This window comes from Apium graveolens, chromosome 2 (genome assembly GCF_009905375.1).
Source record: "Apium graveolens cultivar Ventura chromosome 2, ASM990537v1, whole genome shotgun sequence".
Lineage (NCBI taxonomy): Eukaryota > Viridiplantae > Streptophyta > Magnoliopsida > Apiales > Apiaceae > Apium > Apium graveolens.
Window position 1 is genome coordinate 93,935,054 of NC_133648.1, and position 14,942 is coordinate 93,949,995.

The 14,942-nt window shown below is 44.6% G+C and overlaps 1 pseudogene; it reads right to left on the bottom strand.

Moving 5' to 3' along the window:
• The window catches only part of LOC141691426 (uncharacterized), a 93,364-nt pseudogene that overhangs the window by 58,373 nt on the left and 20,049 nt on the right, over positions 1 to 14,942 (bottom strand).

A 14,942-nucleotide genomic window follows, 5' to 3' on the forward strand; every position in this document is an offset into this window, starting at 1 on the left:
GAAGAACTAGGATCCCCATCTGATGTCTCCACGCTGCTCTGCGTGCCTGAGTCGTACCACCAGCATAAGTCTGATCGGATGGCTGCCCACCTGGCAAATGATCATAGGAGTAGCCAAGTCCTTTCTCGTTAGCCTTCCCACCAAATAACTCATGCATCACTGCGATCATAGAACTGTCGATGGGGGCGCTCGGTAACTGAAGCTACTTATGTGCGGGCCAATGAACTACTGCCGCAACACAAAGCTTGGTCACAATCGAGGCATAAGGGATAGACCCCGTAGTGTTTCCCCGAAAAAAACGCAAACACTGATGAATAATGGAACCAAGATCCACATAAACTCCCTGCACAATCCCCCATAACAACTTCGCCCGATCCACAGTCACATCATGCACATGAGAAGAAGGTATGATATTTGCACAAATAAAAGCGTTCCAAGCACGATAAAACCTGTTCATGCATGAGGCAGGGAAATTGATACTCGTTCGATCCCCTCATGAACTTCCAATGTGTATTAGGGACACACAGAGTAGCCACAATCAAATCCAAATCAAAGTTCTCCCCCGTCTTATTAACCCACTACTCCTGAGTAGGTTGTCTCTCGGGCTGGTTTATAACCCTACGAATAGCTTCCGGGCTGTAGTCCACCATCAACCCACGCATCACCATAGACCCATTCTTATCAGCTTTTACATTTGTATAAAACTCACGAACGATACTCATAGGCACAACCGATGGTGCCTCACAGAAAAAAACCCATCCCATCTCCAAGATCATCTCGAGAAGCTTACCGTCCTTACCTGAAGGTAGAAAACCCCTCTCCTTGGCTATCTGCTTAGTCAACAACCTTGCGTACTCCGCTTCAGCCTCCAGAGTAACAAATCATGGTCTCATACCCCCAACACTCGAAGAATAAGTAGTGGCGGGGTTAGTGCTGCTACTTACTTGAGTGCGGGCTCTCTTTGGTTCCCTTTTAATTGATAAAGTGAGAAAAGAGAGGTGTGTAGAGATATTTAAGGTTTGAGAAAATAAAAGTATGGTGGAGATGGATGTATGGAGATGTATGTATATATAGACAGAGTTAAAATGAGATTAGGGTTATGGGATATGATTGTGGGTTAGTGGGGCTAATGGGTAGAGTTTAGAATTGATTAGGAGAAGGATTTAGGGTAGTGGAGGCAGTGAATTTCGGCTGGGGTTTTATTTTTGTTTTGAATTTTTGAATTTTCTTCTTTTTTTACAGGTCCATGGCCTTAGCACGGCCGCCCCGCTTGGGAGTGTGGGCGTGCCGTGTTTCTGGAGTTTCAGCGCGGCCGCCCCGCATTTCAGCGCGGGCGCACCGTGCTCCTAGAAAAAGTCCATGTTTTTCTGTTTTTCCGAATTTTTTGTGTTTTCTTCTGGTTTTTCTTCCTTCTATCTTCTAATAATATACAACAAACATGGGTTGCCTCCCAAGAAGTGCTTGGTTTACATCTAGCTTGACGTAGAATTCCGAGATCAAATTGACAATAAAATGGCACTAACCACCTCACGGTTTGCCATATCTCCATAGTAATAATGCTTCAAATGCTGTCCATTCACCTTGAATGCCTGGCCTGGATCATTCTCAAAAATTTCCACCGCTCCATGTGGAAACACAGTGTTTACAACAAACGGCCCTGACCATCTCAACTTTAATTTTCCAGGAAAAAGATGGAGACGAGAGTTGAACAAAAGAACTTGTTGCCCCGGCACAAAGGATTTGAGCACTAAACCCCTATCGTGCCACCTCTTGACTTTCTCCTTATATTTTGTTGTTCTCATACGCTTGAATTTGGAACTCGTCGAGTTCATTCAATTGAAGCATCTTTTTTTTACCAGCTACAGTCAAATCAAGGTTCAGTTTCTTCAAAGCCCAATATGCCTTGTGCTCTAGCTAACATGCAAATGACATCCTTTACCATAAACAGCTGAAACGGTGACATGCCTAGAGGAGTCTTGAATGCCGTTCGATAAGCCAAACAGCTTCATCCAGCTTTAAAGACCAATCCTTTCTTGATGGATATACTACTTTCTCTAGAATACGCTTGATCTCTCTATTAGATGCCTCAGCTTGACTATTAGTCTGAGGATGGTAGGATGTAGCAATGTGATGATTCAAATTATATCTTTGCCTCATAGCAGTGGAAATGGCGATTGCAGAAATTCGATCCCTCGTCACTGATTATGACTCTTGGAGTTCCAAATCTTGTAATATCTTCTTGTGAAGAAATTAAGCACTACCTTAGCATCATTCATCGGCAAAGCTTTAACTTCCACCCATTTTGATACATAATCAACCGCCAACAAGATATACTGATTATTGCAAGATGAGATAAATGACCCATGAAATCACTTCCCCAAACATCAATGTCCTTAACCTCGAGAAGCACATTAAGAGGCATCTCATCCTTCTTTGACATATTACCAACACGCTGATAGCGATCACACTTCAAAACAAAAGGATGCGCATCCTTAAACAATGTAGGCCAGAAGAATACTGCTTGAAGAATACGAGCTGCTGTCTTTTCTCCACCATAATGGCCTCTATAGACAGTTGAATGACAGTCTCGTAAGATAACCCCCGTCTCGCTGTACGGAATACATCTCCTGATGATTTGGTCAGCTCCTTGCCGAAACAAAACGGCTCATCCCACATGTACCATTTCACCTCGTGAAGAAACTTCTTCCTTTGAGCAGAAGTCAAGTCTAGAGGTATAATGTTTCTCACAAGATAGCTCACAATGTCTCCGAACCACGGTTCTTTTTCTTGCACCCCAAACAACTGCTCATCGGGAAAAGACTCATTTATCAATGTCTTATCATGTGAAGCTATACTTGGATCTTCTAACCGAGAGAGATGATCTCCAACTTGATTCTCAGTACCTTTTCTACCCTTGATCTCCAGTTCAACTCCTGTAGTAAAGAAACCCATCGAATTAATTAAGGATTCGAGTCCTTTTTCGAGACGAGATAGCGAATTGCAGCGTGATCAGTAAAGACTGTCACTTTCATCCCAAGCAAATAAGTTCGAAACTTCTCAAAACAGTAGACATTGGCCAATAACTCTTTCTCAGTTGTGGTACAGTTCAGTTGATCACCATTGAGGGTCTTACTAGTGTAGTAGACCATGTGAAATATATTGTTCTTTCCTTTTCCCAGAACCACTTCAACTGCATAGTCATTCGCATCACACATCATTTCAAAAGGCTCATTCCAATTAGGTGTAGTTATGACAGGTGCCGTGATCAAGCTCTTCTTTAAGCTTTCAACAGCTCAACACTCATCATCAAACTTGAAAGAAACATGTTTCTCTAATAGATTGCATAATGGTTTAAATATTTTAGAGAAATCCTTGATGAATCGCCGATAGAAATTCGCATGACCAAGAAAAATGCGGATCCCCTTAACAGAAATTGGTGGAGGAAGGTTTTCAATGACCCCCACCTTGGCTTTGTCCACCTCAAGACCTTTACTAGAGACCTTGTGCCCCAGAATGATGCCATGTTGCACCATAAAATGATATTTCTCCCTGTTAAGAACCAGATTGGTCTCAATACACCTTTTAAGAACTACACCATGATTTTTCAAGCACTCGTTGAAAGAATCCCCGAACACAGAAAAATCGTCCATGAACACCTTCACATTCTGACCAGTCATGTCAGAGAAAATGGCCATCATGCATCTCTGAAATTTGGAAGGTGCACCACATAACCCAAAAGAATCTCTTCTGAAGGCAAAAGTACCAAATGAACAAGTGAAGGTAGTCTTTTCCTGATCTTCTAGAGTAATCCAAATCTGATTATAGCCCGAATAGCCATCCAGAAGAGAGTAGTATTCATGCCCAACCAACTTGTCAAGCATCTGATCAATAAAAGGAAGAGGGAAGTGATCTATCCTCGTGGCTTTGTTTAACTTCCTGTAATCCATGCAAACTCTCCACCCCATGACTGTTCAAGTAGGGATGAGCTCATTCTTTTCATTAGCAACCACGGTGATGCCTCCTTTCTTTGGCACACATTGAACTGGACTCACCCAAGAACTGTCAGAAATAGGATAAATGATCCATGCATCTAGCCTCTTGAGAATTTCTTTCTTTACAACCTCCTTCATGATAGGATTTAGCCTTCCCTGTTGCTCAACAGTCGGCTTACTTCCTTAATCTAGCAATATTTTATGCATGCAATAAGAAGGGCTGATTCCTTTGATATCTGCTATAGTCCATCATGCAATTGCCGAACTTGAACTCTCTCAATAATTCTCAACAGCTTTTCCTCATCACTACCTGAAAGGTCAGATGCAATAATAGCAGGCAAAGTAGATACATCACCTAAAAACGCATACCTCAAGTGTTCAGGAAAAGGTTTAAAGCTCGAGTGTAGGAGCTTCCTTAATAGATGTCTTGAGACACCCCTCAACATTTTTGAGTTCTGAAAATCTAAGAGAATTCAAAAGGCATATCCAACCTTCGCTTCCAAGGAGAAGCATTTAAATACTGCAATTGCTCATCACCTTCATCTACTTCACTATTGAATTCCCCATCAAGGCTTTCATTAGGCATTAGACCTTAATATTTGATCAAGTTCCGAAGTAACCATGGAATCGACCAATTCCACTTTTAAGCACTTCTCTTTATCAGTAGGTAATTTCATGGCATTGAAAACATTAAAGGTTACATCCTGATCCAGTACTCGCATAGTAAGCTCACCCTTCTGCAACATCAATCAAGGTTCGCCAGTAAGCCAAGAATGGGTCTTCCAAAGATTTGGGAATCTTCTTATCCTCCTCGAAATCAAGAATTACAAAGTCAGCTGGAACAGATGAGTTTGTCCACTTGACCAAGACATCCTCCGCAATGCCTAGTGGATATGTAATAAACGATCGACCAACTGCAAGGACATTATAATAGGCTTTGGATTAGGGTAATCCCAACTAATTGAAGATAGACAAAGGCATCAGATTGATGCTAGCTCCCAAATCACATAAACACTTGTCGAATAGCAATTTTCTGATGGTTGCAAGGAATAGTGAAGCTTCCAAGATCGTTAAGCTTTAGAGGCAATTTCTGTTGCCAGAACAGTACTGTATTCCTCCGTAATAGCAACAGTCTCTAAGTCATCGAGCTTCTTTTTCCTGAGAGAGAATACCTTTCATAATTTCACATAGCTTGGCATTTTTTTAAGAGCTTCAACGAAAGGTATGTTGATATGAAGTTTCTTGAACACCTCCAGAAACTTAGCAAATTGCCTATCTAACTTTGCTTCTGCAACCTCTTAGGAAAAGGAGGTGGAGGATAGACCTGTTTCTCCCCTGTATTACCCTCAGGAGGAGTGTGTTCCACAGTTTTCTTCCTTGATTCCACTTCTGCTTCCTTCTGCACATCTTCTTCAGCCACAACTTCATATTCTGGAACTTGAGATTTTTCGGGGTCACAACCTTCCCCGACCTTAATGTAATTGCCGTGACCTGATCTTTGGCTTCCCTCTTGCCTGGAACTTCTGTGTCACTAGGGAAGTGTACCAGGTTGACGATTTAGTAGAACATTGGCAATCTTCCCAATTTGATTCTCCAGGCTGTTGTGCATATGTTGTGTACTTGATGATGACATAAACAAAACACCTAAGTAGATTTTACTTAGTGAAATAATGTAGCACTCAACGGATAAGAATTATAGTCCCAACGGATAACTCATTATAGTCCCGACGGATGATGACTTATTATCCATCGAGTGAGTAACTTATGTATAATAAGTCTGTAGCTCATTTCTGCATACACCTTTGTATAGATTCTGTAGTAGCATATATAGTCATGTTGACTTTGACTAGATATGCAGAATAGGTTGATTAATTGTACATAGATGATTGTCTTGTAATTTCTGCATAGTGAAATAAAGGTCAAGTAGCCAAAATAGCTACCGACGGATGCTTAACAAAGCCATGCGTACTGGATTGATCAAATGGCTATCAACGGATGTTTAATATAGCAGTCAATGGATGATCAATGAAGCCATCAACGGATGATCATCAAAGTCGACGGATGATCATTGCACCCAACGGACAACAGAATTCAAACATCAGTTGACAGTGACAACTGGTCACATGCGTTCGAGGATGTATGCGAATGGAATGAGGAGCCTATTAACTGGGTAATAGAGAACAAAGTAGCAAAGCATAAAGACTGATAGTTTCTTATAATGATTCTATCTTTTGAACTTTGTAAGTCTTGGTATTATATAAACCAAGAAGTAGCAAATAGAAACTAAGATCGTGAGATACAAAAAGTGAGAAACATTTGTAAGCAGAATTATTAGCATTTCTCTGTATTATCAGTAGTTCAAATTTGTAAGCAGTTGTGGCATTCCTGCACACAGAGTTCTCTCGATATAATATATATCTCTGGTGGAATTGTTTAAAATCCACCAGAAAGTTTTTAAAGACTCTGTTTTCAATTACTTATGTTTTGATTCACTTAAGTTTTTATTCCGCATTGTGCTAATCAAAAACACTTATATTTGTATTCGAGTTTGAACATTTTTTATTTTAAGAAAAAGGTTCAAGAATTCCATTCAACCCCCCTTCTGTAATTCTTGCTATATTGTTAAGGGACTAACAAAGGTCTTAATAGAAACCGATTGGCTCTTGCACTTGAGCCTCAACTCCTCCAATTCAGATTTTTCATTAGATTGACTTGCACTTCCATGCAGGTAGTTGCTGAAGTTGGATTTGGTGTCTTGGTGCATATTACAGTTGTTGCAAACAGAAGAATTTGAATTGCTTTGTTGTATACTTCTGACTAGCTGTTGCACCGTGTTATGCCCAAAAATTGGTATAAACAATATTCAGATTGAGATTGATAAAATAGGCAAAATCGAAGGAGAAACGCCTAAAATCTAGGAAAATATAAGATTGACTTTCCATAAAAATAAGGCGCGCCCTAAGAACGCGCCCCATTGATTTGAATATCAGATTGACAGTTATGGTTATCATGCCTTAAAGGCGCGCCCTCAAACAGAATGGGGAGGCGCATCCAATTATTGAAGAGGGGGTGAGGAATTCCTTGATTGGATTCTGTTCCATGGTGAGACTTAGGGTGCACCCTGAGTGAGGAAGGCTCCTTGGACGGATTACTCGGACATGATTACTTTGACAGACTCATGCCTTGGCTCTTACTGGACAGAGTGGGCAAGCCCTAATGGTGAGTAATTTAAGGCGCGCCCTGTGATGTAGAATGACAAAGGAAGAGATCAAGGGCTGATGACACAGGGCGGCCAACATGCAGGAATGTTTGGGCATGCCCTTAACTTCCACTTGGCACCTAATACAACTTTGACATGCTACTTGGATGAACTTTTTGGAAGATTAAGGAAGATGGAGATTATTATTACTAACCTATTTGATGTAGGTACTCTATTGAAGAACTCCTTCCTGTAGCATATCTACGGGAAAGGCGGTGGCCGTGGTCAGAGACCTCCAGGGGTATGCCTGGACTAAAGGCCCTCCTCCTGTAGTCAATTGGTGTTCTCATTAGGGGATGTGTGGGTGAAATCTGGTGTGTGCTTTGGGAGCTCTGCATCTGTAGTCAACGGGTGTCCTCGTTGGGAGACTTTGGAGTATCCTGCACTTTACACCCAAAAGCTTGGGATCACTTGTTTTGCAATCTGGTAGGGGATCCTTATCGGGGGACAAGAATGCGTCCCAACATTTGGGGTGAATCACGGCTATACCTGCGTCCGTGGACTAGAGAAACAGCTGGTAGCGGAGGGTTATCCTTGGCTAGGGAGACGCCTAATTCGTGAAGTCTGGAAGCCACGGACGAGCCTTGGGCCTTTGTGGTTGGGCCTCATCGGCGGACATTCCTAAAGCTAGTAGAAGACGGTTTCCAGTGGGTTTCTTATTGGGCCTCGGGATAAGAAATCTAAGCCCATTAGGTTTCTTGTTCCCCAAGAACTACGTGGGCTTGATCCCCTATAAATAGGGGTACGTAGGCAAATTGTAAGGGGTCAGAAGCGAGAGCGCAAAGGAGCCACCACTAACCCTTAGCAATCTCAGCCCCCAATAATCATCACCACCAAACACTGTTCATCTTTTCCGACGAATACTGTTCATCGGATCCACCGGTTACTGTTCACGTTTCTGATGAAGAACCACCATCAGATCTTGTTTCCGGCTACGAACCTCAAGTTTTGTTGCTCCCAAATTCCTCCGTCAACAAATTGGCTAGAAGGAGGGGCTAATCAAGATCTGCATCTGGGAAGAAGGATGTCTCATATCATGAAGTTTTTTGATGGAAGTTCTGAAGAAGATTTTAATCACGGCTATGAATATGAACCCTAAGTTCCACCAATGACTGACCGTCCTACGCCGGACGTTGGGGGACAGCCGCCTGTGCTCATCAGCAACGTCGACTTGTTGGAACAACTGTATCGTATGGGCGATGCTTTGAATGGTTTTGATTCAAGGTTGAGCACCATGGAGTGACGCAAGGCCATGAGGGGTCTTCGTCGTGGCCGTGTAACTCACGCACCTGGAAAAGCACCCATGAATGATAGGGATGCCTCAGCCGGCCATGGCCGCACCGAAGGGGGGCATGTGCCGATAACCCCGCGGCGCCTGGACTATTCAAATGACACGTCCCCAATCATCGAGCTAGTGGAAGAAGTTGCTGATGGTCGGGAAATTCTGCAGGCAGATAACCAGGGAGCCGCCCTTCCGCACCCATCTGGACGTAGTCTCGAGGAACGGCGACAGGCGGAGTTGATGCCGGAGAATCAGCAACGGGGTTTCGCAGCTTTGAAAGATCGCTTGGGGATCCGCTTGGGCGATGATGATTTAAGAATGGTGTTACTTGAATGGCAGAAAGAAGCTGATCGTGGAGATGTTACGACCCATGATACAACGCGTGTGCCCCTGAATTTCCAGGAAAATTGGGAGCGGCACCGCGATCCAACGCGTGTGCCCCTGAATTTCCAGGAAAATCAGGAGCGGCACCGCGATCATGAGAGAGCTCCTCCCCGCAGATCGCTGGATCGATATGGGCATTGGTATGGAAACGATCGTTGGAGAAAGCCTCAATGAGAGGAAGAGGTGGAGGCCGAGGTAGATACTTAGAGGGATACCGTCGCGACAATTACCGCGGTCGCCTTGACTCCCGCTGGAATAACCGAGTAGATAACTATGACTATGTGGAACGTATGATCACATAGACGTAAAAAACTATGATCGCGATACGGCTCGAGGCCGCGGCCAGGGTCAAGAAGAAAATCGAGGGAGAAATAAAGGACGGAATTCCGAAGTGATTGTGATACCCGAAGACGCCCAGAACATGAACCAGCAGCAAGCCCCTCCCGGGGGGAATCAAGTGGAGGTACCTCCATTACAACCCCAAGGTCCACAGCCTCAAATGCAGAATTCCAGGCGTGGGAACTTTCAATGTGGGAGATCTAAAAGGCTACTTAACCACCTGGAAGGTAGAGTGACGGCCACAGCTGAAATCCCTTCCCCATTCTCGGTGGCGGTAAGAGAGGCACAGTTGCTGGCCCGGTATCGCAACACTACTAGCGATCTCCATTTCCACGAAACTCAGATCCGGTGGAGTTCTTGGGTCGTTTTAATATAAAGATGGATGTGTACCAAGTCCCGGACTTGGCTCGATGCCGTCTCTTGGTAGCAACCTTTAGAGGATGTGCCCAGCAGTGGTTTCAAAAGCTCAGGCCGGGAGTGATTACCTCATGGGATCAGATAAAAACTCTGTTCTTAACCAAGTTCCAAGCCGCGGTGAGATACGCGCCCTCTGTCACAACTCTTGCCAATGTTAGGCAAAGGGAAAATGAAAGCTTGACATCGTACTTCAAAAGGTTCAACGCTGAATCTACCAGCGTGAAGGGAGCATCACACGAAGCACTGAAAAGCTTCTTGATTGCGGATTAAGGGTTGGCTCGGACTTTTGGAAGCACTTGCAAGGGAAAGACCCGGCTACTCTAGCAGATGTCTTCGCTTTGGAAGAATCTTTTAAAGCTATAGAACAATCTCTGACAGAGGTGCAACCGACTTCACAGTCAAGTCAGAGAAGCAAAGGAAGGAAGAGGGATAGGTCTCCAAGCCCAAGGTACAGAAGAAGTAGTCGAAGCCTAGACCGGGTGAATACCGCAAGCACGAGGAGGGGATGGAGTCCTCCCTCAAACTATGACTACAGAACAAGCCGGTACACGCCCTTGGTCGCATCTATCGAGCATATCTTCGAAGTAAACAAAAACAGAGGCTATTTAGAAAACCTGAAGCTTTATCATCATGGAAAAGCAAAGACAAGAAAAAGTATTGCGAATACCATGATCATCTGGACATAACACGCATGAGTGCCGACATTTAAAAGATGAAATCGAAGCGCTTATCAAGGAAGGATACCTTGGTGAATGGGTAGTCAAGGAAGTAAGGAAGCACAAGATGATAGAGCAAAAGAAGAAGAAAGGTGAGCCCCGCGCAGGTCGAACAATGATACCCTGGAGGAAAAAAATTGTCAGGGATGGCAGTATCCGAACAATCTACGGGGGAGATCCCGGGATGGAATGCAGTAATCGAGCCTTGGCAAGATACGCTAGGGAAGCCCGGTTCAGGCCTCTCACAGACATTCATAGGGTGGAAACTCGACCGCCCAAAGTATTTAAGGGCGAGTCCATGGATATCACCTTTAGAGAAGCAGATGCCCGATGGGTACATCATCCCCACAATGATGCGCTGGTTATTTCCATCCAGATCGGAACCAAAAATGTCCATAGAGCCTTCGTGGATAATGGAAGCTCGGCAAATATCCTCTACTACAGCACCTTCAAGAAGATGGGACTACCCGATCGGGATATGTCGGGGGAAGACTTGTGGGTCTATGGTTTTTCAGGCGCAGGAGTTAGAGTCATGGGATCGATTCGGCTACCATGTACTTTGGGGGAAAGCCCGTTGTCGGTAACAAAGGTGCTTGAATTTAAGGTCCTGAATCAGGATCGTCCCACAACGTGCTATTGGGATGACCTTTTTGCGGGAGATGAGAGTTATCACTCAATCCACCACCTAACCGTCAAATTTCCAACGCCAAATGGGGTGGGAAGTATAAAGGGTTCTCAGTATGACTCTCGGGAGTGCTACAGGCAAGCTATGAGAGGCTTTAGAAAAGACTCCCACGCCGAAGATACTTCGGACGTAGATCAAGAAAAGAGCATTGAACAACCAATCGAGGAAATCCGAGTCCACTACTTGTTGAGCAAGAAGATGAGCATCCCTCCGGGCTGCCCCCAACAATGTTGTACTTGGAAGACGCAATCAGAATTGAGATGTTGGAAGAAGAGAGGCAATGGACACCATAGTCCAAACAGATTTCAATGGGGAACGGTTAGAAGGAAGATTCGATGTCTTGCAAAGCCTGAACAGGATAGTGTGAGGTATATGCCCTTCCCCCTGAAGGAGCGCCCTTACCCGCAAAATATACCAAGGAAGTTGATGCCCCTGCTATGCAGGCGCGCCTTCTAAAGAAGTCGACGCTCCCCTAAGGGGATGCGCCTTCTCTACAAGACAATGAAATCCATGATTCGCCTGACCTAGATCCCCGGATACCATGCCGACAGAAAGATGGGCCAGTGAAGATACAATTGAAATCCCTGTCGATGAAAAAGATCCGAGTAAAGTTTTGAGAATAGGATCTCAGTTGGCACCAAGGTTGAAGGAAGGTCTTTCATATTTCTCTTGGCGAACCTTGATGTATTTGCATGAGTCATTCTGATATGGTAGGAATTGATCCAGAGGTAATGTGCCACCGATTGAATATCGACCCCAAGCATAAAGGGGTTCGACAAAAGCGCAGGGCCGTAAGCGAGAGAGAGCTATAGCCCTAGCAGAAGAAGTAGAGAGACTCCTGGACGTCGGACTAATTCGAGAATCCTTCTACCCAGAGTGGCTAGCAAACCCGGTGTTGGTAAAAAAGCCCAACGGCAAATGGAGAACATGCGTGGATTTCACCGATCTGAATAAGGCGTGCCGAAAGATAGTTTTCCCCTACCAAGAATTGATCAGTTGGTCGACGCCACAGGACATGCCTTGCTCAGCTTCATGGACGCATACTCCGGGTATAACCAAATCCTTATGTATGAGCCTGACCAGGAGCACACCTCTTTTATCACTGATAGAGGGCTCTATTGCTATATCGGAATGCCATTTGGTCTGATCAACGCCGGTGCCACTTATCAAAGATTGGTAAACAAAATGTTCAAGAAGCAGATTGGGAAGACGATGGAAGTATATGTGGATGATGCTCGTAAAGTCTAAAAGGGCGGAAGACCACATCGCCGACTTAGCCGAAATGTTCCATATCCTGAGAAAATATAAGATGAAGCTAAACCCGCAGAAGTGTGTGTTCGGTGTGGAGTCAGGGAAATTCTTGGGATTCATGGTCAACCATCGGGGGATTGAGGCTAACCCGACAAAAATCAAAGCTCTGCTAGACATGAAATCTCCCACCAGCGTCAAACAAGTACAGAGCCTGACAGGAAGGATTGCGGCCCTGAATCGATTTGTCTCAAAGTCATCAGATAGGTGCAAAGAATTCTTCAAGGCAATCAAAGGAAGGGAAAGGATTTTCTGTGGACCCCTGTGAAGAGCTTTTCTAAAATCAAAGAGCAGTTGGGAAATCCTCCATGTTGGCCAAGCCAGAAGACGGAGAAATGTTGATTCTTTACTTGGCGGTATCTGAATACTCCATCAGCACGGTGTTGGTAAAGGAAGAAGCAAGCCACCAGTGGCCCGTATACTATGTGAGCAAAAGGTTGTTGGATGCGGAAACCAGGTATACCAACATGGAAAAACTAGTGTACGCTCTTATTCTTGCGGCACGAAAGCTAAGACCATACTTTCAGGCTCACCGAATAGAAGTTCGCACCGCTTATCCGCTTCGGCATATTCAGGGAGAATGTTAAAATGGGCAGTGGAGCTAGGACAATTCGATTTGGAATATTGTCCTCGCACGGAATCAAGGGACAAGCGCTGGCTGATTTCATACTTGAGTTCGATGCAGAAGTTGATGACAAGGCCATAGTGTTGGCGGAACCGACCTCGCAAGGAAGTTCTCAGGATAAGAAGAGGCAGGAACTCCCACACCCTTGGTGGATATTACATGTTGACGGGGCCGTGACAACAATGATCAGGTGCCGGGATTGTTTTGATCACTCCGGAGGGGCACCGTTGATGAGTGCTATCCATTTCAAGTTTTATGCTACTAACAATGATGCTGAGTATGAAGCCTTGATCAACGGTCTAAAATTAGCTCTGGAGGTAGGGGCCATGAATCTGATAGTTCAAGCATTCCGAATTAGTTGTGAACAGGTCAACGAGGTTTCCAAGCCCGGGGACCGCGAACGAGTTATATATGAGATGTGCGCAACGCCTACTGAAAAAATTTCAAATGCCAGGCTAGAAAGCGTTCGCGAGAAGAAAATAGTAATGCGGATGCTTTGGCCAAGATGGGTTCACAGATGGACATCGTTCAACTTGGACAAATCCCTTTGGGAATCCAGGAAATCCCAAGTATTCCAGAGGTAGAGGTGCTTCAACGCAAAAGTCCTGCGAGAAAGCTGGATGACCCCCATTCATAACTATATTCAGACAGGAGCTGTACCAGAAGACAAATTACAGGCTCGACCCTTCGGTACCAGGCTGCAAAGTATGTGAATATGACGGGATATTATACAAGAGAGATTTAATCAGCCACTGTTACGTTGTGTGGATATGGAAGAAGGAACTATATTCTCAGGAGGTGCACGAAGGAATTTGTGGCAATCACTCGGGGGTGGTTCGTTGGCATTAAAAGTACTCAGACAAGGATACTACTAGCCGACTAGAGAGAAGATGCCTTCAATTTTGTCCGGGTTGTGATCATTGCCAGCGATTCGCCAACTATTCCAACGCCCCGGCATCCACCATTACCTCATTGGCGAGTCCCTGGCCTTTTGCCATGGGGAATTGATCTCATTGGAGAGTTGCCCAAAGCAAAGGGGGGTGTGAAATACGCCGTGGTGGTGTGGACTACTTTACCAAATGGGTAGAGGCTATGCCACTAGCCACGATCACGGCAAAGAAGATAAGGGATTTTGTGTTCAATTCCATAGTATGCAGGTTCGGTATCCCCTACAAACTCATCTCAGACAATGGGAAGCAGTTTGATAGTAAAGAGTTAAGGAAGCTTTGTGAGGACTTGAAAATTAAAAAGGACTTCGCCGCGGTTTATCATCCGCAGAGTAATGGTCAGACGAAGCCATAAACAAAATCATAAAACATACCTTGAAGGCAAAGTTAGAAGAGAAAAAAGGAGATTGGCCAGAGGAGATGCCCATGGTCCTTTGGTCTTACAATACGACCCTAGATCGACCACAGGAGAAACCCCCTTTCTGCTGACTTATGGGTATGAGGCCATGGTTCCCGTGAGGTAGGAGCTGGATCCCTCCGGAAGACGTGTTTGTTGAGGAAGATGCAGAAGTTAACCAGAGGCTTCACTTGATCTGTTAGACGAAGCCCGAACGAACTCTCAATTAAAGCTTGCTGCGTATCAGCAGAGAATCGCAAGGTATTTCAATAAAAAGGTAAATCCGTACCGTTCAAGGTTGGAGATCTTGTGTTGCGAAAGGTTATGCCTAACACTAAGATAGCTCACGGGGTGCTTGGAGCTAATTGGGAAGGACCGTACAAGGTTAAAGCTATACTCTGGAAGGAACCTATCGCTTAGAAGATCTGGATGGTAAACTTATTCCTCAGCGTGGAATGCGGAACATTTACGGAAGTATTATCAGTAGGGTGTGGCTGTGTCCCCCTTATTTTCTTATTTGATTCTTATGTAATAGGCTAGTAGCAAATAAATTCCTCCTAGCCTAGGGTAGTACATGTGACTGCGAACCTT